Below are 25,415 nucleotides of genomic sequence, written 5' to 3'. Positions count from 1 at the left end.
AGCAAGACTTCGTCTCAAAAAAAAAAAAAGCCCACAAAACTGGAAAACACTTGCTGTTTCTTCTGTGTAATGTGTTTTCCTCCCTTCTCGAACCCAAAGGACCTCAGCTCCTGGGGGAATTCCCGGATCACCCTCCTCCACTAACTAGGTCAGGGTACTCTCTCCCTCCCTCTTACTCTTTCCCCTCCTACCACTTGTCACCATTGGTAATATATTATCACCCGGATTTGTGACAATGGTATTGTGTGTTTACCATTAAGGAATAAACCTATGTCAGAGACAGCACTACCCGTTCCTGCAGTGCCCGCCGGGGCCTGGCATCTAGGAAACGCTCTATACGCCAGTAACCAATTTCAGTAATAAATCCAGGAGGACGCCGCCGACCCGTACCGCCCGGGGGCCAAGCCATGGTGGAGAATCTGGGAAGACCTCCGGCTCTGGCCGCCAGTCCTCAACCACCGCCCCAGCCATCCCTCTCGGGAGATCAGGGTCCCCAGGAGAGAAGGCTACAGGGCGCCCTCTCCCCCGCTCGTGCGAGGGGAGGGTCAGCTGTAGGCGCGGGATCCGCAGCCGCCCGCCCGGGGCGGGGTCGGGGCCGGGCCGGAGACGTCACTTCCGGTGTACACAGCCGGTCCAGGGTGGTTCGCTGGGGGCCGGGGCGCGACGCAGGTGAGTAGCGGGCGCGCCGGGCGCAGGCGGGCGCTGGCGGGCGGGGTCGGGGGGTGGGTGGTGGGCGGTGGGCAGCGGGGCCGCGGGCCGCAGCCAGGGCTGACCGCGAGACTGCCTCGCGGGGCGCTCCTCCGCTCGGGGCCGCAGGGCGAGGGGCCGTGAGCTCCCGCCCATTACCCGCCCTCTGTGGAGGACGCCCGGCTTAGCGGGCGCTGGCCGGGCCGACGGAAGCCCAGAGGGGCCTCCTGGCGCGAACCAGGGACCCCGGGGCACGGCGGGGACCCGGCGGCGGCGGCACCGCAGGGGCGGGTCTGCGCCCGTCAGGCGGAGAAAGGGGGCGCTCCCTCGGGTCACTGGGGCCCGGGAGGTCGCGCTGGTGCCGGGACCCGCTCCCGGAAGCCCGCGGAGGGACAGCGGCCTGCGGACGGCCAGGGTCCGCCGGGGCTGGCCGTGGAGGCGGCCCTCACGCCACCCCGGGGCTGCCGGGCCGGCTGCGCGCACCTTCCCGGCGGCTCCGGGCTGCCGAGGAACGCGCTTTTCCGGCCCTGCAGAGCCCGCTGGCGCATTGGGCCGGAGGGAGGGTCCGCGGGGACCGGGAGGGCCGGGGCTGAGCGTGAAGGACCCGCGCCCGAGGGGCGAGCGCAGGGTCAGGGGTGTGTCTTCCTGCGCCGCGCGGTGCGAGGAAAGAAGCATGCCTGGTTGGCATGATAAGAATTTTGTTTAGACTTCTCACAAATTTGCCAGAGAAGGACTCAGCTTGAGGGGCCTGCAGTTTGAAAATAGCTTGTTCTGGCCCCGCATCCCCATTATAAAAGCAGTTCATTCTCCTCTCCTGGCAAAACGCTCAAGACGACACAAAAAGTCTAAGGGAGAAAATGACAATCATCTGCCCGTCTACCATTTGGTGACAACCACTGCCAAGATTTTGGTGATTATCAATAAATACAAATAGAGATTGTTATTTTTATGGACTTTACAGTGCGAGATGTAACCACTGATGAGCACTTAGATCGTTTCCAGTTTGTCACAAGATAAGCAATTCTGCCAGAAGGATTTGTCTGATTATTGTCTTGTTTTTTTCTTTTTTTCAATAGGAGACTTGCCCAGGCTGGTCTCAAACTTCTGGCCTCAAGCGACCCTCTCACCTTGGCCTCCTAAAGTGTTGGGTTACAAGTGTGAGATACTACACCCGGTCTGATTTTGTCTTAGAATAAATTTATAAATGAGGTCAAAAGTAACTTGTTTTTTGGAGACTGTCTCACTTTGTCACCCAGGCTGGAGGGCAGTGGCGCGATCTAGATTCCCTGCAACCTCTGCCTCCCAAGTTTGAGAGATTCTCCTGCTTTAGTTTCCCGAGTAGCTGGGATTACAGATGCTTACCACCACACCCGGCTAATTTGTGTATTTTTAGTAGAGACAGGGTTTTGCCCTGCTGACCAGGATGGTCTTGAACTCCTGACCACAGGTGATGCGCCCACGTAGGCCTCCCAAAGTGTTGGGATTACAGGTGTAAGCCACCTCTTCCGGCCGTAACATTATGTTCATTTTTTAAGTACATGGTATTTCTTTTCTTTGACATATTTGGAAAATTTTTCTTTGTCTGAATGTTATAAAAGTTCTGGCCGGGGCGTGATGGCTCATGCCGGTAATCCCAGCACTTTGAGAAGCCGAGGCGAGCGGATCACTTGAGGTCGGGAGTTCAAGACCAGCCTGCCCAACGTGGTGAAACCCGGATTCAACTAAAAAAAAAACGAAAAAATTAGTCAGGCATGGTGACGCACTCCTGTAGTGCCAGCTACTTGGGAGGCTGAGCGCTGGAGCCGAAGGTTGCAATGAGCCAAGGTCCTGATACTGCATTGCAGCCTGGGCAACAGAGTGAGACTCTATCTCAAAAAACAACAAAAAAATCCATGTTTGCTTATCATTTCATGGTTTTATTTACTTATTTTTTTGCCTTTAGTCTACCTAAAATTCATTTTTGGTTTAAAATATGAAGTATTTTCTAAATGGCTAGTCAGTTGTTCCAGATTTATTGAATAATATGTAAACTTTATCATTTTATCATATTTTAGACCAGAAATTCTAAATATATGTTTGTAAGGGCTACTTACAAAGTTCATATTTAGATTTCATATATGCTTAGATGTTTTCAAGTTTCTTTAAAAATCACAGTATTTTCACAATATCTTGTTTAAAATTTTCACAATATTTTGTTAAAAAAAATCATTTTCCATTACAAGTCCAGGGAATATTTCATGTTTGAGATTTTTTTCTTTTTGTCTTTAAAGCAAAAAGTTTAGTTAATTGCCATTTCATTTGCTTTCTTGCTGACAAGATAACAAACTCCATATGAAGAATTCAGGTTTGTTGTGGCAACTTTTCAGTCTGGCATTTGAGATTCTAATCTTCCTCTATTTTTGCACACAAATACGTAGGTTAGCATTGGAGACCAAGATAGAAAAGTTCTCAGATTCCCTTGGCAAGCCTAGATTTTTCAATCTAAAATTATCTCTGGATTTTTGGAAGACCTTGTTTTAAGCATCTTTTTTTTTTTTTTTAAGCACATTGCACGTGATTCTGCGAAAATTTTAGTAAATGTTTATTCTATTGAAAACCTGTAGCCTAATACACCAGGATCCATATCCATATGTCAAGTGGGTCTTCCAAGTCTATAGGAAAATAATTGTTTCTGAAAGCTAGCAGGCTAGGATATCACATGGGTTAGGTGTTCTCTCTCTCTCTCTCTCTCTCTCTCTCTCTCTCTCTCTCTCTCTCTCTCTCTCTTTTGAGTCAGAGTCTCTCCCTCTGTTCCGCAGGCTGGAGTGCAGTGGCCGATCTCGGCTCACTGCAACCTCTGCCTCCTGAGTTCCTGAGTTCAAGCAATTCTCCTGCCTCAGCCTCCCAAGGAGCTGGGATCACAGGTGTGAACCACCATGCCCAGCTAATCACTTTTTTCTCCTCCTGTGACTTTGTCCTTAGTGAAAAGTGATGATCTTCCTAGGTAGGCAAAAACATGTTGGTTTCGGTAAGAAATTGATGTGTTTTGGAGTTATTGAAAAGCCAGTTGCTGTTTTCTCTTAAGTGTAAGTTCACAGAGAGGCTGAATGTTGTTTGGATAAGGAAAAACAACAACAGAGGTTGTGCTTGTGCTTCAGATGGCTTTATCTCTACTGAAACTGCCCTCTTGGGGATCCCCTAATTGATGCATGCAGCAGAAATTGCCTAATCATTTTCCTTGACTTTGATCGCAGGTATTTGGCATAGTGAGCTGTTCTTTCTTGCTCTTGTGAATCTCCCATGGATTGGCCTTCTTCCTTTTTTTTTTTTTGATACAGAGTCTTGCTCTGTTGCCCAGGCTGGAGTGCAGTGGCACCATCTTGGCTCACTGCAACCTCTGGCTTCAGGGTTCAAGCAATTCTCCTGCCTGAGCTTCCCTAGTAGCTGGGATTACAGGTCTGTGCCACCAAGTCTGGCTAATATTTGTATTTTTAGTAGAGACGGGGGTCTCACCATATTGGTCAGACTGGTCTCAAACTCCTGACCTCAAATGATCCATCCACCTCATGATTACAGGTGTGAGACACCATGCCTGGCCTTGATTGGCCTTCTTGACTTGGAACTAGTGTGGTCATTTCCTGAAATCTGTGACTATACTTTCTCATTTGTCTTTACTGCTTCTCTTCCTACATCTACTTTGGGGTATTTTCTGAAGCCTGGCTTTGTACCTCTTACCCTCTCCCCCAAAACATGTTCCTTCTCACTCATCCACGATATGAGTTCTGGGTAGAGAACCACCTTACTTCCTCATCTCTGCCACCACTTAGTGACCCCTGACCTAGACTTTTCCGCAAGTTAGTTCTTTTTCTCCTGCCCTCTTTTTTCCGGAGGCCATACTTTCTCTAGGTGAAGAAAATATGACTTCTTTGTGAGGACAAGGTGGGAGGATTACTTGATCTCAGGAGTTGGAGCCTGGGCAACATAGTGAGACCTTTGCCTCTTCAAAAAATGAATTTTAGGCCCAGTGCAGAGGCTCATGCTTGTGATCTCACAACTTTGAAAGGCCAAACTGGGAGGATTGCTTGTGCCCAGGAGTTTTGAGATCAGCCTAGGCAACATAATGAGCCCTGAAAATTATCTGGGCGTGGTGGCACATGCCTGTAGTTTCAGCCACTTGGGAGGCTGAGGCAGGAGGACTGCTTGAGCCTGGGAGGTCAAGGATTCAGTGAACTGTGATTGTGCTGCTGCACTCTAGCCCAAGCAACAGAGCTAGATCCTTTCTCAAAATAAATAAATAAATATCACTCATCAAGGTGTCCTGTTCTTCCTGACTCTAAGGTTCTTACCAGCTGATGGATCACATCTTCCTTCTTTTTTTTTTTTTTTTTTTTTTTTTTTTGAGACGGAGTTTCGCTCTTCTTACCCAGGCTGGAGTGCAATGGCGCGATCTCGGCTCACCGCAACCTCCGCCTCCTGGGTTCAGGCAATTCTCCTGCCTCAGCCTCCTGAGTAGCTGGGATTACAGGCACGTGCCACCGTGCCCAGCTAATTTTTTGTATTAGTAGAGACGGGGTTTCACCATGTTGACCAGGATGGTCTCGATCTCTTGACCTCGTGATCCACCCGCCTCAGCCTCCCAAAGTGTTGGGATTACAGGCTTGAGCCACCGCGCCCGGCCACATCTTCCTTCTTGATTTGGATTGTATTTGCCATTTGCTTTCTATTACCACATCTTGATTTCAACTTTGTACCATTTTCTTAAGGGATTTCAGATTTAACGTGGTCCTACTCTGGATGTGAAAGAGGAGAGTGAATTGAGTCATTAATTGAATTAGCTCACATTTATGGAGTACCTACAGTATGGACCAGTTACTTTACTGGAGTATCAGAATACAGTCGAATAGCACAGCCTGGGATGAATGCCAAATAAGCAATTGTCGTAAAGTATTACAAGTCCCTAGAAGGGGAGACACCAAGTAGCCTCTCCTAGGTTTCAGAGATCTTGAGTGTCTTGGTCACTGCTTTGATCTCCAGGGCCCAGAACACAGTGTCCTGGAAATGATGAAGTATTTGTTGAAGGAATGAATGATCATCTGAGAATGAAATAGAATAAATGTTTTAACAAGTTAGCTATCCACAGAAAAGATACTAAGTCAAAAGACATTTTGTAAATGTAGTTTGAAAAATCTCAGGGAAAACTTTAAATTCAACCAAACTGACCCAGCTATAACCCTAAGAAGGCATGCTTGGAATGTGTAGCCAGAAAGCTTAAACTTAATTTTGTATGCTCAGAAGAAATACTTGTGTTTCTGGGAGAGGCCTGGGATGATGTCTGGAAACTGGGGTGGCAGGTCCAAGAGAGGAATTAGTTGGTGTGTCTTTAGCACTGTCTGGGGGCCTGACCAGAGCAACTGTATACAGCGTTCCTTCCACAAGGCCTTTGCACTACCGCACAGATGGACGTGTCCCTGTTGATGCCTCTGGCTGTGAGGGTCTCCCTTGCTTAGCATCTGTTCTTCCAGTATCCTCTGAGTAGAAGATAGCTTCATGTGGAGATTTCTTGGTAAGAGAGAATGTGAGTAGTTGAGAGTGCTGCATCTAAGGTGCTTGGATCAGATCCTGGTCTTGGGATGCTGGCTAATCTTTCAATTTTCTGATTTGTAGAATGGGGATAATAGTGGCACTTCCCCTTAGTGTTGCAGTGAGGACTCTGAGCATGCTACCCAGCACCTGTGATAAGTATTCAATGAGAGTATTAGCTCTTGTTGGTATTCATAAACTACTAACTGGCCTTCTGGTTCATACATCAGTCATCTTTGAGCTTAGATAGCCTAAATCAGTCCCTATGAAACTGCTTGTTTCTGGGTACATTGCCAAAGCTGATAAACAGTGGGAAGTAATGACAGATAAGCTCTTCCTAAACTGCTCATTCAGGGAATTTAGCCTGCAGTTCTCAGGGAAGACTTTCTGGAGAAGGCTGTTCTTGAGCTGAGTACTGTGGGAAAAGGTAAGTCCAGCACTATAGCAAGAAGGGTGGACTCTTGGGCATGGGCAGGACATGTCCAACGGTGTGGAGATGAGAGCAAGCATGAGGTATTTGAGCTGTGGGAGATTTAGGGTAAAGACAGGTATGAAGCCGGGCGCGGTGGCTCACGCCTGTAATCCCAGCACTTTGGGAGGCCGAGGCAGGTGGATCACCAGGTCAAGAGATCGAGACCATCCTGGTCAACATGGTGAAACCCCATCTCTACTAAAATGCAAAAAATTAGCTGGGCATGGTGGCGCGTGCCTGTAATCCCAGCTACTCAGGAGGCTGAGGCAGGAGAATTGCCCGAACCCAGGAGGTGGAGGTTGCGGTGAGCCGAGATCACGCCATTGCACTCCAGCCTGGGTAATAAGAGCGAAACTCCGTCTCAAAAAAAAAGACAGATATGAATAAGGAATAGAGAGAAATGACATTGGAAAGTGGGACCAATCCTTGAAATAACTAACAGTGTCTAACTGGGCACTAACAGCACTTCAGGTCCTGTGCTGAGTCCTTTGACTCAGTACACTAACCAGGTTTGATGCTGAGGACATTGTCTACATTGCTTTGTTTAGTCCTCCACTTACCTTAGGTACATGTGGCAGCATGTCACATGTCCCTCGTAGGTCTCTCTGCTTCTCTTTTTTTTTTTTTTTTTGAGGTGGAGTCTCTCTCTGTCACCCAGGGTGCAGTGCAATGGTGCAATCTCAGCTCACTGCAACCTCTACCTCCTGGGTTCAAGCATTACAGGCATGAGCCACCACGCCTGGCTAATTTTTGTATTTATTTATTTTTTTTTTTTTTTGAGACGGAGTTTCGCTCTTGTTACCCAGGCTGGAGTGCAATGGTGTAATCTCGGCTCACCACAACCTCTGCCTCCTGGGTTCAAGCAATTCTCCTGCCTCAGCCTCCTGAGTAGCTGGGATTACAGGCACACGCCACCATGCCCAGCTAATTTTTTGTATTTTTAGTAGAGACGGGGTTTCACCATGTTGACCAGGATGATCTCGATCTCTTGACCTCGTGATCCACCCGCCTTGGCCTCCCAAAGTGCTGGGATTACAGGCGTGAGCCACTGCACCCGGCCCTAATTTTTGTTTTTTGTTTTTTTTTTTTTTTGAGACGGAGTTTCACTCTTGTTACCCAGGCTGGAGTGCAATGGCACAATCTCAGCTCACCGCAACCTCCGCCTCCTGGGTTCAGGCAATTCTTCCTGCCTCAGCCTCCTGAGTAGCTGGGATTACAGGCACGCGCCACCATGCCCAGCTAATTTTTTGTATTTTAGTAGAGATGGGGTTTCCCCATGTTGACCAGGATGGTCTCGATCTCTTGACCTCGTGATCCACCCGCCTCGGCCTCCCAAAGTGCTGGGATTACAGGCGTGAGCCACTGCGCCCGGCCCATTTTTGTATTTTTAATAGAGATGGGGTTTCACCATATTGGCCAGGCTGGTCTTGAACTCCTGACCTCAGGTGATCCACTTGCCTTGGCCTCCCAAAGTGCTAGGATTACAGGCGTGAGCCACCTTGCCTGGCCTCTGCTTCTCGATTCAGCCTGCACATGGCTGCCAAGATAATTCCCAGTATATATGTTTAAAAGCTTTTTGTGATCCTGTTTCCTGATGAAGTCCGAGCACACTAAGATCCTCTGACTTAATGAAAAACCATGAAGTTAAAATGTAAAAATATTCACATCTTTGAATTAAAAAAAAAAGAGCACAGGTACAGATGTGGATCAAGCTCAGAGAAATAATCAGTGAAAAAAGCAACGTGCCAAACAGTATATATTTGCCCATTTGTGTTTTTCTAATTTTAAAAAATTTCTCCATTTTTGAAGTAACATGTGCTCATTTGTTTAGAAAAATATATATAGGCCAGGTATGATGGCTCATGCCTGTAATCCCAGCAATTTGGGAGGCCAAGGTGGGCAGATCACCTGAGTTCGGGAGTTCAAGACCAGCCTGATGATATGGTGAAACCCCATCTCTACTAAAAATACAAAAATTAACTGGGTGTGGTGATGTGTGCCAGTAGTTCCAGCTACTTGGGAGGCTGCGACAGGAGAATTGCTTGAACCTGGTAGGGGGGTGGAGGTTGCAGTGAGCTGAGATCGCGTTACTGCACTCCAGCCTGAGTGACAGAGTGAGACTCCATCTAAAAATAAATAAGTAAATGAAATAAATAATGTCTCCTTTTCTATAGATAGATAGGTAGATAGATACACATGAAATAATTTGTAAGTGCAGAAATAATTTCTGGAATGATAGAAAAGAAACAGTGGTTGATTTGGGGATGGGACCCCAGAAAACCAGGCTGCTAGGCTGATTTAGCTTTTTCTTATATATCATTTTGTATGATGTGAATTTTTTTTTTTTTTTTTTTTTTTTTTTTTTGAGACAGAGTCTTGCACTGTTGCCCAGGCTGGAGTGCAGCGACACAATCTTGGCTCACTGCAACCTTCGCCTCCTGAGTTCAAGTGATTCTCCTGCCTCAGCCACCTGAGTAGCTAGGATTACAGGCACCTGCCACCATGCCTGGCTAATTTTTGTGTTTTTCACAGAGGCAGGGTTTCACCATGTTGGTCAGGTTGGTCTCTAACTCCTGACCTCAAGGGATCCACCCACCTTGGCCTCTCAAAGTGCTGGGATTATAGACGTGAGTCACTGTGTCCAGCCTATGTTTTCATTTTAACAATAAATGTCTATGATGTACGTGGCAGTTATGTAGAGTGAACGTAGCATAGAGGTTAAGAGTGAGGACTGTGCAAGATGGCTTGGGTTCAAGGCCTGCCTCTGCCTTGACCTCAGTTTACCTCCTCTGAAAATGGGGAGGTAGTGATACCTGCCTCCTGGGGTTGTGAGGCATTACTGAATTGATATTTGTAAAGTCCTTTGAACAGTTCTCAGGAGGTATGTGTTTGTCGTCGTCGTCTCTGTTGCTCTGTCCCAGTGCTGTGCATGACAGTAAGTATGAAGATATGTCCAGCCTTTGTCTCTGATGCTCCCAGTTCATTTGGAAAGGGAGAGCACACAGCTAATGACAGAGACAGCAGAGCCTGCAGGAGTAAGAAAAGGCTCCTTGAGAACTGAGGTAGCCCGAGATGGTTTCATCAAAAGGGTGGATATTAAATATGGTAATTTCTAGACAGACACAAAGGAACTTTTTCCAAGGGTGTGTGTACCAGCCAGCATGAAGCAGGCGGAGGAAACAGAAACAAGACAAGAGCTTTGAGGAGGCCTGAAATTGGGATATGTCGTGTGATGATGTGTCGTTGTTATATGGCAGAGTTTTTCTTGGTGTATATGAGACAGTGATATGATTTCTAAATGATGGCATCTTTGATTCAGTGAAGTGTGGTGGCTCTGCTTTGATGTTTGGAATGGCTGTAAGGTGCTCCTATGTGATGATGTATTTAGCAATCCTCGTAATGCAGGGTACGTGAGTTATTGCCAGGTTGGTGCTCGTAGACAGTGCTGCCAGTGAGTGTACTTGACACAGACCTCTACGTTAACCATGAGTCTGTTTCTAGGATTCATGCCTAGATATGGTATTGCTTTTCTTTCTTTCTTCTTTTTTTTTTTTTTTAGTCTTTTTGACTGTGTTCCTTGTGTCTGGGCCACTGTCAGTTAAGTGTTTTTTCAAATTGGCCTTTGCAAAGAATCATAATGGGAAGACTTTTGAAAATGGAATTAGTCAGCCAGGCATGTTGGCTCACACCTATAATCTCAGCATTGTCGGGGGCTGAGGTGGGTGGATCACCTGAGGTCAGGAGTTCAAGACCAGCTGGGACAACATGGTGAAACCCCGTTTCTACTAAAAATACAAAAAAATTAGCCAAGCGTGGTGGCGCGCGCCTGTAATCCCAGCTACTCAGGAGGCTGAGGCAGGAGAATCACTTGAAACCAGGAAGCGGAGGTGCAGTGAGCCAAGATCATGCCATTGCACTTCAGCCTGGGGAACAAGAGTGAAACTCTGTCTTAAAAAAAAAGAAAAGAAACAAAAAAAGAAAATGGAATTAGAGCAAGATATTACATGACAAAAATCTAATTTTCTTACTAAAAATTATTTTGGGATTAAGTACTAGTGACATGCTAATTATGGTCAGGAAACCTGGAAATACTTGCGTCTTCCCTCACCCCACCCCCAGGTCCCAGATTTGGATGTATGTGCATGGGAACAGAGGCTGGGGAAAGCTGGCTTGGCTCCCAGACTTGAATGCTGCAGGCTTTGGTGACCTAGGCTGGAAGAGGCGGAAGTGGTTCCTCTCATTAGCCATAAGGACCTGCGCTGCTCCTGGGTGTCAAGGTGGGAGAAAATGCGCTGCATCCTTGTGCTTGAGTCACAGTGTCATGTACTTTGTAATTTGAGGTGATGCCTCTCCTCAGCTGTGTCCCTTCTGTTTTTGCCTCTGTCTTGGGGCAGAAAGAGGAGGGAGTGATGGGCAGGGAAATGGGAGGAGCCATGACTTCTTTCCCCTTCCGCACACAGGGCTTTACTTCTTTTAGTTTGTTGGTTGGACTTGGGAATTGGGGCCAGAGCTGCAGGAAGGTAAGTTTTATTTCTGAAAGTTGTTTTAACTCTACGATTTTGGGGGTTCGAGGGGGTTTGTTTTCGACTAGTAGAAGACCAAAATGAAGAATTGCAATGGAAATGAAATGCTACCTTCTTACCAGTCCACGGACTCTTTCAGAGCAGTAGCTTTTATTACGGAGACTGAGGGTATGGCAGAGGCTGTGCTTTATGGATTTAATCGTCAGCAGTACTGAGGCAGAAAAGTTGGGCCACTTGCTTAAAGTTAGTAAGTGCCATCTATTTAGCTGATACTTACTAAGAGCAGAAATTCACATGTAGATCAGTCTGATTCCCATACCTATAACAATAACTACTGCATTTTGGAAGTGCCTGGTTTCCATGAAGTTTCTTTGTATTGAAGCATCTACCTGAAAGGTGAGGGCCTGAGCTTTTTCTCCTTTTTCCCCCTATTACGGTAAGCTCCTTAAGAGCAGGTATTAAGTCTGTCTTTTCACCGTTGCATCCTGGATGCCTGGAGCAGTGCTATGCACTTAGTAGAACCTTGGTGAATGTTTAAGTATGTGAAGGCTTATGGCACAAATAAGTGGCAGAGCTGGAAGCCAGCTTGGAGGTGAACCACTGTGGGCCTGCTCTCTGGGGCTGTCTTTCCTGCTTAGGGAGTGGATGGTTAGGAATCACCTAGAATTTTCTCATTTCTTAACGTTTGATCTGCTGAAATGTTTGTAGGGAAGAATGAGCTTCCTGGCTGTGACTCTGCCTTTCTGGTCTTTTTGAGGGATGGGAAACTGCCGGATATGCAAAATTGGGGTCAGTGTTCTCAGCTTGGAAGAGATGTTATATTTATTGATAAAATTTTTTACAGATGCCTTAAATTCATAAGATGGTCTCGAATCTTAAGTTTATCTAAAATTTATATAATTCCTCTCCATAGTGAGAAAAATAATTTCTAAATTATAGCTTGATTTACCTGTTTATATATAAGCTTCTGGATAAATACTTGTTTTTTTCCCCCCATTTGTGGTTAATTTTGGATAGGTTCCACAGTGCAAAGTAGTTAAGAATGGCAGTATAGAATTTTAAGTTTTCTCGGGCAAGATATGGTAGTTTATGCCTGTAGTCCCAGCACTTTGAAGGGCCTAGGCAGGAGGATTACTTGAGGCCAGGAGTTCAAGACCAGCCTGAACAACACAGCAAGACCCTGTCTCTGCAAAAAAAATTAAAAAATTAGCCAGGCATGGTGGTGTGTGCTTATAGTTTCAGCTACTTGGAGGCTGAGGTGGGAAGATTGCCTGAGCCCGGGAGATTGAGGCTGTGGTGAGTGGTGATCACACAACTGTAGTACTCTAGCCTCGGCAACTGAGCAAGACCCTGTAGGGTCTCACTGCAGCCTCAATCTCCCTGGCTCAGGCTATCCTGCTACCTCAGCCTCCCAAGTATCTGGGACTACAGATATATGCCAGCACACTGGGCTAATTTTTTTTTTGTTTATTTTTAGTAGAGATGAAGTCTCACTATGTCGCTCAGGCTGATCTTGAGCTCCTGAGCTGAAGCAATCCTCCTACCTTGGTCTCCCAAAGTGCTGGGATTACATGTATGAGCCTCCGTGCCCAGCCAAGACCCTGTCTTTAAAAAATAAGTAAGGCCGGGCGCGGTGGCTCACGCCTGTAATCCCAGCACTTTGGGAGGCCGAGGTGGGCCGATTACAAGGTCAGGAGATCGAGACCATCCTGGCCAACATGGTGAAACCCCGTCTCTACTAAAAATACAAAAATCAGCTGGGCATGGTGGCGCGTGCCTGTAATCCCAGCTACTCAGGAGGCTGAGGCAGGAGAATTGCCTGAACCCAGGAGGCGGAGGTTGCAGTGAGCCGAGATTGCGCCACTGCACTCCAGTCTGGCGCCTGGCGACGGAGCGAGACTCTGTCTCAAAAAAAAATGAATAAAATAAATAAAAAATACGTGAAAACAAAAGTAAAAAATAGAATTTTAAGTCTTGTTAAATAACTTTCTAATGGACACAATAAGTTTTCAATTCAACTTTTTTTTTTTTTTTTTTTTACAAGTTTTGAAAACTTTTGTTAGGATAAGTGGGCTTTTTCACATCGTACCACACTAACAAAAATAAACCACAGGTTTCTAACTGGTGTAGATTATTAATTTTTTTTTTTTTTTTTTTTTTTTTTTACAAACTAGTTTTTAAGAAATTATATCATTGCTTTGTGATTTTTTTTGAAAGAAAATTGTTTACTTAGAAATAAATTATTTTCACTCCCTGATTTACACTTGAATTTCTACCACCAGCACAATTTGTTGTCGCAAATGTTTTCATAGTACTTGGGCACATTTGATGCAGAAATTTTTAATGGTCCAAGACTATTTTAGTTAATAGACGAAACCTTCATTTTACCTGAACAAACTTTTTCGGAAGTTTAGGAGCCAGCTTTGTTCATCCTTTGGTGATGGGTGGTGGTTTGTATGTGTTTGTAGATAAAACTTTCCTTGGCGGGGATTTGTTCCTTTTTTTGTTTCTTCTTTCTTTGAAGATCTCTGTTTAACAAATTTTTTTTTTTTTCCTCACAGTGTTCCTCTAATAGAATTCCTTCAAGAGTTCTAATACTAGTTTTGTTTTGTTTTGTTTGATGGCAGCAGGTTTTGAGAGAGAGCTCTTGACTTCATAAGAAGACTAAAACAACAGTCTTAGAGTACACTTCAGTCGATTTATTACCAGAAAATGAGACAGCTAGGTCTGTCCTCAACAGGACCAAGTACTACTAGATTTTTTTTTCATTAAATGTTCACTATTTTACTTTGTATTAAATTGAGGACACGGCCAGGCATGGTGGCTCACGCCTGTAATCCCAGCACTTTGGGAGGCTGAGGCGGGCAGATTGTGAGGTCAGGAGTTTTGAGACCAGCATGGCCGTGTCCTCAGCTATATGAAGCCCCAGCTATACTAAAAATATAAAAATTAGTCGGGTGTGGTGGCACATGCCTGTAGTCCCAGCTACTAGGGAGGCTGAGGGAGGAATATTGCTTGAACCTGGGAGGCAGAGGTTGTGGTGAGTCAAGATTGGGCCACTGTACTTCAGCCTGGGTGACAGAGTGAGACTCTGTCTCAAAAAAAAAAAAAAAAAAGAAAGAAAGAAATTGAGGACAGGCATGATGGTGGCTGACACCTGTAATCCCAGCACTTTGGGAGGTCAGAGTGGGATGATTGCTTGAGTCCAGGAGTTTGAAACTGGCCTGCGCAACACAGTGAGACCCCGTCTCTTTAAAAAAACGAAAAAAGAAAGAAAGAAGAAATTGAATATGTGGTGATTACCACCCGTTTCATTTACTTTTTTACTTATAAATGTAGTGACCGTTTAAAAATAATGTTACACGTTGATCTTCCTGTTCCTCTCCCACCAAAAATAAAAACAACAAACCACCCCTCAATTGAAACAAAATTAAGCCTGTTCTTTATCTGTATGACTATGTAGCACATTTGACCTATTTTTTTTAAAACGTGTTATTTTGAAAGTAAATTTTGGCTCTGTTCACCCTGTGGTTAGAAAAGTTGTTCCTCTGCTTAAATGAAATGATCAGTTGTTTGTAGATTACCAAATATAAAAGCTCTTCAGAACCGCTAATGATAACTTGCTTTGGCTTTGTAGAGGAACGCCATGGTTTGTGGTGGTAGATTGTTACAGAGCAAATGTCAGCACCAGAGGCGGTCATGGATCACCATGTGAAAGCAGGTTGTTCCCACGTGAGACTGGTAGCAAGCACGTGCTGCATCTGGCTCCTTTCCCACTGCATCCCGGGTGCCTGGAGCCTCACAGGGCTGACCTGTGTCGGCAGGGGATGGGTGTAGAAGGCTCTTTATTTTGCTTATGATAGATTCTGGCACTGATTAGAATGTTTATTCAGTAGTTTTTTTTTTTTTTCCCCTATTTACTTGAGTTTTCATAGCTCAATATAGGATAACATGGGCTTCGGATTTTGTCAACTGATCAATTTTATAGTAGCTCTTTGTTTTGTTTAAAAAAATTTTTTTTTCTCTCTCTTTCTTTCTTTTGAGAGAGAGACTCTTGCTGTGTAACCCAGGCTGGGGTGCAGTGGCATGATCATAGCTCACTGCAACCTTGAACTCCTGGGCCCAAGCTATCCTCCTGCCTTGGCCTTCTGAAGTGTTAGGATTACAGGCATGAGTCACCACACCTGGCCCTTGTTTTGTTTTAGTAGCTACCTCTTGACTAGAAAAATAGTTTAATCTTGGCCTCCTTAAAACTTTTTCATTGATATTTTTTACTCTGCTAGAAAGTTCAGTTTTTGCATGTCTTCAAGTGAACATGCTTTAGTATTAATACCTTGGAAGCCATTTCTGTAGAATAGGCTAGTATCCAATTTTGTCCCATTTTCCTTTTGGAGCAGTGTCTCAGGCACAGAAATAGTCTGGGCTTCGTGGACCCCACCCCAAAGTGTCACTTCCTTTCCTCTGGCCTTGTTCTCCATGCCTGCCTTTCTGTCGTGATGTTTTAATGATACCCTCCCTGCTCAGTGATTTGTGTTCAGGAAGCTAGGCAGTGATTACTTTGTTTCTGCTTTGTGAACTTCCTCCCCCACTTCCTATTTTTACTGCAGTTGCACAGGAAATGAGGTGGCTCCTGGCTGGCTGCTGCTAAGCACTGATTTTAGGTGGCAGAGGACAAGGCCTTAGGGCCTGAGCCATTTAAGGCATTTTCCAGTTTAGTCTTTCACTACCTTCTTCCTCTGGGAATCATAGGAACATGATTTCATGATTGGGTTGAGGTGACATCATGTCTTCAGCCTTGTGGGTAGAGATAGTGATTGCTGTTTGGTTGGAGGACAGCACTTCTGTGAAAGAGATGAGGGCTTTTTTCAGCAGTAACAGTGTGGGTGGGATGTCATGGCCCTGTGGCTTCTGCTGCTTGAGGAAAGGTTAAGTAGAAGGGACAGGCCCTGTTGCAGGTAAGAATGGGAAGGTGGATTCTGGATACTCTCTAGGGGGCCTTGACTGACAGCTTGAAGTGGGCTGGGGAGCCCAGTCTGCTGTCCGAGATCTTTGAGGAGGGTCTCAGCCTCTGTGGCACCCTCCTTCCTCTGAACTCACGGCGTTTGTTTTCTAAACGACTTATCAGTCTCTTTTTTGATGATGGCTCTTTCTAGCTTATGGACCTCTTATAGCTTAATTAATGGAGAAAGTTTGTATCATCTCCCCAGAAAGAAATAACTTGTCATATATTAGTTAACTTGAATATGGAAGGTGCTCAAAGCATTAGTTTATTGGGGATTCTTAAGAGCTGCACTATTGACATTTTGGGGTGGATAATTTTTGTAGAGGCTGTCCTGTGCATTGTAGATGTTCAGCAGCACTTCTGGATGCTACCCACTAGCACTTGTCCAGTGTGACAATCAAAACATCTCCAGACATTGCCAGATGTTGGTGAGGCAGGGAGGGACACAAAATTATACTTTTCCCCACTTGTTGAGAACCACCGTGTTAAAGAATTGAATGACTAATTACTAATTTATAAAATGGAATGAAGTAGAATGTTTGGTTCCCTGGGATTAAAGCCGTTTGTTAGTTTCTAGTTCCATCTGACATTATCATAATTATTAGTTTGTTACTTAGAGTATGCTGTGTACTCTATCAGCTAGTGTTTAAGTATACCTTCTGTGCACTTTTTTTTTTTTTTTTTGATATGGAGTCTCACTCTGTTGCCCAGGCTGGAGTGTAGTGGTGCGATCTCGGCTCACTGCAACCTCCACCTTCCAGGTTCAAGCAATTCTCCTGTCTCAGCCTCTTGAATAGCTGGGACTATAGGTTTGTGCCACCACATTTGGCTAATTTTTTGTATTTTTGGTAGAGATGGGGCTTCACCATGTTAGCCTGGCTGCTCTTGATCTCCTGACTTCATGATCCACCTGCCTTGGCCTTCCACGTGGTCCGTCCCCAGCCACTTCTGTGCACTTTCATTGAAATTGCTAGGGACGGGGCATGGTGTCTCATGTCTGTAGTACCAGCACTTTGGGAGCCGAGACAGGAGGATCACTTGAGCCCAGGAGTTTGAGACCAGCCTGGGCAATGTGGGGAGATCCCATCTCTACAAAAAATTTAAAAATAAAAATTAGCCAAGCTACTTAGGAGGCTGAGGTGGGAGGATCACTTGAGCCTGGGAGGTCAAGGCTGCAGTGAGCTGTGATCGTGCCACTGTACTCTAGCCTGGGCCACAGAGCAAGTCTCAAAAAAAAAAAAAAAAAAGGAGCTAGGGCTTGAGATGTTGGCAGACTGGCTTCTTGTCCTCATAGAAGGCATTCTATTAGCTTCTGTGCCTTGATCTTGCTTTCTCTGGAAGTCAAGTTCTTGAGTAGTACAAGAGTAAAGGAGGGAATGAGAAGCATGTAGGATGTAATAGTAACAAAAGGTAATATTTATGGAGCAGTTGCTACAGAACAGGCACTGTGGTGAACAGGATTGACAGGATTGAAAGGACAGGCTAGACAGGTCAGGGAACAGGACAGGGACCATCTGGGATAACACCCTAAGTTTAGGTTAAAAGTTGGTAGTGCCTTTGACCAAGCAAGGCAGTAAATACAGCAGGAGAAGTGGGAAATGGAAAGGTGACAGAATAAAACTTTTTTTTTTTTTTTGAAACGTAGTCTTGCTCTGTTACCCATGATGATGTGCAGTGTGCAGTCTTGGCTCACTGCAACCTTTGCCTCCTGGTTTCAACTGATTCTCCTGCCTCAGCCTCCCAAGTAGCTGGAATTACAGGTGCCTGCCATCATGCCCGGCTAATTTTTGTATTTTTAGTAGAGATGGGTTTTGCCATGTTGGCCAGGCTGGTCTTGAACTCCTGACCTCAGGTGATCTACCCACCTTGGCCTCCTAAAGTGCTGGGATTATGAGGGTGAGCCACCATGCCTGGCTGTGATAGGGTAAAACTTAAAGAGCCTGCAGAGATGTCTCATAGGTCTGGTCCTTGGAGAGGAAGATCTTGACTAGAGAGTTGAATTTGGGAATCATCAGCAGTGATATGGAGTATGATCTCTTAGAGAGAGGTCACTTTACTTTTCATTGCTCCAACTCAACTTCCCATCAGTTCCAAGAAGCTGACAGCCTTAACCATCTCCTAAGAGTGGTAAATGGAATGCCATGGTCTGGATATTTGACAGAGGTGGGATGGTGCAAGGATGGAGAGCTCAGCCTCTGGCAGCAGGTTGCCATATCCCAGACCCAGCTGTGTGGTGACCACTACCTTAGCCATGTAGTGAGAACATGAAGAACTCACTTCACCTCGTTAGATGCCTCACCTACCTTATGGGGTCATTGTGATAACCTCCTAATTTGATAACATGGCCAAGTGCGATGACTTATACCTGTAATCCCAGCACTTTGAGAGGCTGAGAAGGTCGGATCACTTGACGTTAGGAGTTTGAGAACAGCCTGGCTAACATGGTGAAAACCATCTCGACTAAAAACATAAGAATTAGCCAGACGTGGTAGCACGGGCCTGTAGTCCCAGCTACGTGGGTGGCTGAAGCCAGACAATAGCTTGAACCTAGGAGGTGGTGATTGCAGTGAACCAAGATTGAGCCACTGTACTCCAGCCTGAGCAACAGACCAAGACCCTGTCTCAAAAGTAAATAAATAAATTTGATAACACATGTAAAGTACATAGCAGAGTGCCTGGCTCTTATACACAGTTAATGTCAGTGTTTTTATTTTAGAGTTCTAGTGAGGATTGAAGAGATTGGATACCTAAAGCTCCAAGTATAATGCTTGGCATGTCATAGACACTTAGTGACTGGTCCATTTCTTTGGGGAGTACTTGTGTGGCCGTGGAATGTCTTCAGTAGCTTTATTTATTTTAAGCAGAACCTTATTTCTAGCATCTAACTACTACCTCTGTAGTTGGCAAGGGTGATTTCATGAATATTGTAAAGAAATAAAATTAAATAAATACTGAGGATGAAACAATAATTCAACAAGTATCTGTTAAATGTTTACAATGTGCTTAGCACCCTTGGATGTCTTGAATGAGCTCAGTGATCCTGGGGGTTGGAGGTGGCAGGGAAACACAGCAAACTGGCAGTTGTGATCTAGTATGTTACAGTACAGCAGAGTTATTGTTAAAATGGGGCTAAAAACAGGGTGTTACGGCAGCAGAGGGATCCCTCGCTCAGTCTGTCAAAGTGGCTTCTCAGAAGAATTGGTGCTAAGTTAGACCTCCAAGAGGAATGAGAGTGAGTCAAGAGAGCTTTCCAGACAGAGGAATGAAACATGTGGCCAGGTGGTGAGAGGGAAGATGGCACACGTAGGAAGTGGGTGGTATCGGGGTGATGTAGGAAAATTGGGAAGGGTAGTGGAGAGCCATAGTGGATTTTAAGCGCAGAGTGGCATGATCAAATTGACTCTAAGGGGAGTAGCCCAGGCATTTAGAAGGTCACTCAGGAGGCACCTCTGTAATTTAGGCAGGAGGTAAAAACAGTAGCTTTGGTGTGGCAGTGAAGATAGAAGGGAAAGGACTTGAGAGATACTAAGAAGGCAGAAAGGGGCCAGATGCAGTGGCTCACGCCTGTAATCCCAGCACTTTGGGAGGCCAAGGCGGGGGCGAATACCTGAGGTTGGGAGATCGAGACCAGCTTGACCAACGTGGGGAAACCCCCATCTCTACTAAAAATACAAAATTAGCTGGGCGTGGTGGCACATGCCTGTAATCCCAGCTACTCGGGAGACTGGGGCAAGAGAATCATTTGAACCTGGGAGGCAGAGGTTGCACTGAGTTGAGATGAGCCCATTGCACTCCAGCCTGGGCAACAAGAGCAAAACTTCATCTGAAAAAAAAAAAAAAAAAAAAAAAAAAGAAGACAGGAAGGATAAGACTCCATGATTAATTGGATGTGAAGGAGAGTGAGGAGTAGAAGATAACTCCCAGGTTTCTACCTTGTTCAAGTAGGCAGATGGTAATGCCATTTGCCAAGACTGAGAAGGCATATCGAAAGACTTGGGACATTTGGTTTTGGACTTTGATTTTGGGACCTGTCCACTAGGCAGTTAGGTATTTGGGTTCTGGAGCACAGGAGAAAGATCTAGGCTAGAGAGATGGATTTGGGGATCCTCCCAGAAGGAATATGTTGCTCTTAGAAACAGAGAGGGCACAGCACTTAAGGTCTGTCAGAGGAGGAGTGGCTCAAAGGGGCAACTAACAATGGCCAGAGTGGTAAGGGAGCCAGCGCTAGCATCTTTTCATGCTAGCAGCCTACAGAGTTGCTTCACTTTGTAATGTGGTAACAGATAAAGGGAGCCAAAAAAGTAGAGTTCTAAGGAGGGTCCGAGCAAAGCACTGAATTTTCCAGGCATTTTTCTCTTGCCTGGATAGATACTTTAAATGTGTGAATGTTGAGAATAAAATTCTTCAAAGCATTTTTCTAGAATGCATTTCTAAATATGGTTTGAGTCAGTCTGAACTGACTAAAAACATGGAAATGGTTGGGCTTTGAACTTCATAGACAATAACTTCACTAATCTGCCTAAAGAATTTCCTGTAGTGTCTCCACATTATCAAGGGTAGATATTGGGATTTACATTTTTGTGGATTGGAGAGGACAGAACATTTTCTGTGTTTGTTTTTTTTTTCTCGGAAGAGGGAATTGTTTAGGAATGATTCATCTTCATATTTTTTGTAGCAGCTTTATTGGAATATAATTCACATACTATATAGTTTACCCATTTAAAGTATATAAATCAATGTTTTTTAGTATATTCAGAGTTATGCAACCATCACCAATTTTAGAACATTTTCATCACTCTGCAAATAAACCATATACCCATTAGCAGTCATTCCTTGTTTCCCCCATTCCACACCCCCACCCCTAGCCTTAGGCAACCATTGATTGAGTTTTTGTTTCAATGGATTTGCCTAATCGGGACAGTTCATATTAAGGGAACCATATTATATGGCCTTTTGGGTCTGGCTTTTTTTTTTTTTTTTTTGAGACAGAGTCTCACTCTGTTGCAGGGCTGGAATGCAGTGGCGCAATCTCAGCTCACTACAATCTCAGTCTCCCTGGTTCAAGCGATTCTTCCACCTCAGCCTCTCGAGTAGCGGAGATTACAGGCATGCGCCACCACACCCAGCTAATTTTTGTGTTTTTAGTAGAGACAGAGTTTCACCATTTTGGCCAGGATGGTCTTGATTTCTTGACCTTGTGATCCACTCGCTTCGGCCTCCCAAAGTGCTGGGATTACAGGTGTGAGCCACTGCACCTGGCCTGGCTTCTTTCACTTAGCATAATGTTTTCAGGGTTCATCCATGTATTGGTACTTTATTCCTTTTCCTGGCTGAATAATATTCCATTGTATAGTTATACTACATTTTGTTTATCCATTTGTCAATTGATAGACATTTGAGTTGTTTGCAGTTTTGGGCTATTGTGATAATATTGCTCCAAAAATTCATATGCAGGTTGGTGTGTAGGCATATGTTCTTCATTTCTCTTGGATATATACCTACCAGTAGAATTTCTTCGTCATGTGGTAATTTTATGTTTAACCATTTGAGGAACTGCCACTGTGTTTTCCAACATGTCTGTACCATTTTGTATTCCCCTGAGCAGTATATGAGGATTCCAGATTCTCTACATTTTTGCTAACACTTGTTATTGTCTATTTGATTATAGCCATCCTAGTGGTTGTGAAGAGGTGTCTCATTGTGGTTTTGATTTGCATCTCCCTGATAGTTAATGATGTTGACTGTCTTTTCATATGCATATTGGCACATCTTCTTTGGAGGGTTCATCTATATTTGTTTTTTGTTTGTTTGTTTTTTTCTTTAGAGATGGAGTCTCGCTCTGTTACCCAGGCTGAAGTGCAGTGGTGCAATCTCAGCTCAGGCTCACTGCAACCTATCTGTGTCTCCTGGGTTCAGACAGTTCTCCTGTCTCAGCCTCCTGAGTAGCTGGGATTACAGCTGTGCACCACCACACCTGGCTAATTTTTGTATTTTTGGTAGAGACAGGGTTTCACCATGTCAACTGGGCTGGTCTCACACTCCTGACCTCAGGTGATCTGCCTACCTCGGCCTCCCAAAGTGCTGGGATTACAGGGGTAAGCCACCCTGCCTGGCCCATCCATATTGGATCATCAGTTTTGGCAAGGTAAATTAAGTTTCAAAACCTGAAACTTTAAAAGTTCAAATATACGTATTTGTAGAAATGAGGGGAAAAGTATGTATGTGTGTGTGTACGTACATATGTGTATATGTACAGTGGAAGATGCCATAAACAGATTTGTAAAAGATAAAGGACAGGCTCCCCAGAGAAATAGCCAGTGTGCTCCATCCACGTCAGGCCTGAGCGTGAGAGGAGAATTCTGGATAATCCTGTTACTTGGCTGTGACTTTAGAAGTGGAGACCATGATCTCTGCCTTCTCCCTTGTATCATTTGTCTTAAGGTCATAGATACTGCAGCCACTGCCAGGTTTCCACAGGCCAGTCACCTTTCAGGTGGAGAGGTAGCTTGCCATAGGAGCCAATTTCTCGGGTTTGCACCACAATACCACTGGAACAATGGCTCATTCATGTCAGATTTCCAGAGAGTCGGCCAGCACACTTGGGAGGATCCAGCTATGAACAAGCCACTGCTGTTTTTAGGAGCTTATGTGCCAGGTGGTAAGGTGTACATGTGCAAATTGGTAAGATAATTGCAAGTTGTCATGAAGGCAAGACAGCATTGTAGGGGTGAGGTGACCCTGGTTTAGACAGGTTGGCTGTGGAAGGCTTCTCTAAGGGTGTAGCACTTGTTTTGAGAGCTAAAGGAGATAGAGGGAGCATCATGAATAGGAGGGAGGCAAGAGCTCTCTGGATAGAAGCAGCTGCATGTGTAAAGAGCTTGGGGCACTAGAAGAACTGGAAGATGAATGGTGTGACTGCAGAATGATGAGTGAAGGTCAGGAGGCACAACATGAGGCTGGAGAGGCAGCCAGGGCTGTGCAGGTCTCAGTAAGGTGTTTGATTTTATTCTAAGTACTAGAGACCATTGGATATAAATTCTTCATAAACTACATGCAGAAGAGAGATTAAAGATTGGCGACAGAAAGGAATAAAATGAAACTAGAGGATCAAGCTGGTAAAAAATGCTCTCAAGAGTCTATCAGAATCGTAACTCACCTAGCCTAATAAGATCAGTGGTTACTTATGAACAATACAATTGAAAAGACCTAAGAAAAAATGTGAAATTTGGAGTTTGTCTGTCTCTCATGTTTCCTATAAGTTATTTGCTAGATACAGAGACTTGATTAGATTTTGATTCAGTATTTTAGGCAAAAATACTTTTTGAGTGGTACTGTGTACTTCCTATTTTGTCACAACAGTAGGCATATAATTATGTATCTAGTTTCCCACTGTAATGACAGTAAACATAATTAGTGGGTTCAGATGTTATCATGCCTGATTCCTTCATCATAAACTTCCCCATCAAGTTTCACCAAATCATTTTAACAATAATTAATAATCATTGGCTAGATCCACTATTTCATTAGAGTTGCAAAATAATAGTTTTCATAGCATTTCTTCTGTATTTATTAGCTAATTTTCTTTGATTAAGCACTTAGAACTTTCCTAAATGGAGTATTTAAAAAAAAAAAACTATATAAACAAGAAAAGCAGGATAAATGCTTGATTTCACCCCCCTCCCGCTAACAATTTTTAGAATAATAGCTTGGTGCCTTAACACCTCCACAGATAGATGACCAATGGAATTTCTCTTAGTGTCATTATGGACTTATATTTTTTATTGTGGTAGAACATACGTAACACAAAATTTACAGTTTTAACCATTTTTAAGTATACATTTCAGTGGCATTAAGTACATTAACAATGTTGTATAACTGACACCACAATCCATTCTCCAGAGCTTTTTCAACATCCCAAACTGAAAGTCTTGGCCAGGTACCGTGGCTTATGCCTGTAACCCCAGCCCTTTGGGAGGCTGAGGCGGGTGTATTACCTGAAGTCAGAAATTTGAGACCAGTCTAGCCAACATGGTGAACAGTCTAGCCAACATCCTGTCTCTACTAAAAATGTAAAAATTAGCCAGACATGGTGGCATGAGCCTGTAATCCCAGCTACTTAGGAGGCTCAGGCATGAGAATCGCTTGAACCCAGGAGGCAGAGGTTGCAGTGAGCCGAGGTCGCACCATTGCACTTCAGCCTGGGTAACAAGAGCGAAACTCCGTCTCAAAAAAAAAAAAAAAAAGTCTAGCCCATTAAACAGTAACTCCCCATTTTCCCCTTCTGTCAGCTCCTGGGAACAACCTCTCTTCTACTTTTTGTCTCTAAAAATTTAACTATTTTAGGCACTTTATATATGTAGAATTACACAATATTTGTCCTTTAGTGTCTGACTTCTTTTACTGAGCAGAGTGTCTCCAAGGTTCATCCATGTTGGAGCAGGTTATTAGAATTCCTTTCCTTAAAAATTTTTTTTATTGACAGGGTTTCACTCTGTTACCCAGGGTGGAGTGCAGTGGTGCAGTCAAGCTCACTGCAGCCTCAAACGCTTGGGTTCAAGTGATCCTCATGCCTCAGCCTCCTGAGTAGCTGGAACTACAAGTGTGGGCCATTGCATCCAGCCAATTTTTAATTTTTTTCTAAAGATAGGGTTTCACTATGTTGCCCAGGCTAGTCTCAAACTGGCCTCAAGCAATCTTCCTACCTAAGCCTCCCAAAGTGCTATGATTACAGGCATGAGCCACTGCTCTCAGCTTTTCTTCCTTTTTAGTGCTAAATAATAGTCCATTGTATGGATATACCACATTTGTTTATCTGTTCATCTGTCCATGGACATTTGGATTGTTTCCACCTTTTGACTATTTTGAATAATGCATCTGTGAGCATGGGTGAAGAAATATCTGTTCAAGTCCTTGCTTTCAATTCTTTTGGGTATATACGCAGAAGTGGAATTGCTGAATCACATAGAATCACAAATTCTATGTTTAATTTTTAAGAAAGCACCATACTGTTTTCCACAGTGGCTGTACTATTTTATATTCCCACTAGCAACATACAGGGCTTCCAGTTTCTCCGTGTCCTTGCCAGCACTTTTTGTTCTGTTTTGCTTTGTTTTGTTTTTGAAACAGTGTCTTGCTCTGTGGCCCAGGCTGGAGTGCAGTGGCGTAGGGCAAT

General features: G+C 44.5%; 1 protein-coding gene across 5 annotated transcripts in view; it reads left to right on the top strand.

Annotated features, from left to right (window-relative positions):
- Window positions 1-610: 610 nt before the first annotated feature.
- Window positions 611-25,415, top strand: part of GARRE1 (granule associated Rac and RHOG effector 1) — an 86,587-nt gene continuing 61,782 nt past the window's right edge. For 3 of the 5 annotated variants that reach the window (XM_021676565.2, XM_021676566.2, XM_021676564.2), the window contains exon 1: window positions 611-669. The gene's annotated coding sequence lies outside the window, so the exon portion shown is untranslated. Of the gene's footprint in view, window positions 670-11,052; window positions 11,239-15,993; window positions 16,197-25,415 lie in introns of those variants that run through there. The other 2 variants (XM_012438523.2, XM_012438533.3) reach the window with 2 other exon arrangements.

The sequence above is a fragment of the Aotus nancymaae genome, unplaced genomic scaffold, assembly GCF_030222135.1.
Source record: "Aotus nancymaae isolate 86718 unplaced genomic scaffold, 86718_ANA_hifiasm-v0.15.2.pri h1tg000028l, whole genome shotgun sequence".
Taxonomy (NCBI): domain Eukaryota; kingdom Metazoa; phylum Chordata; class Mammalia; order Primates; family Aotidae; genus Aotus; species Aotus nancymaae.
The sequence above is the reverse complement of the archived record's forward strand: the minus strand, read 5'-3'. Positions and strand labels throughout refer to the sequence as shown.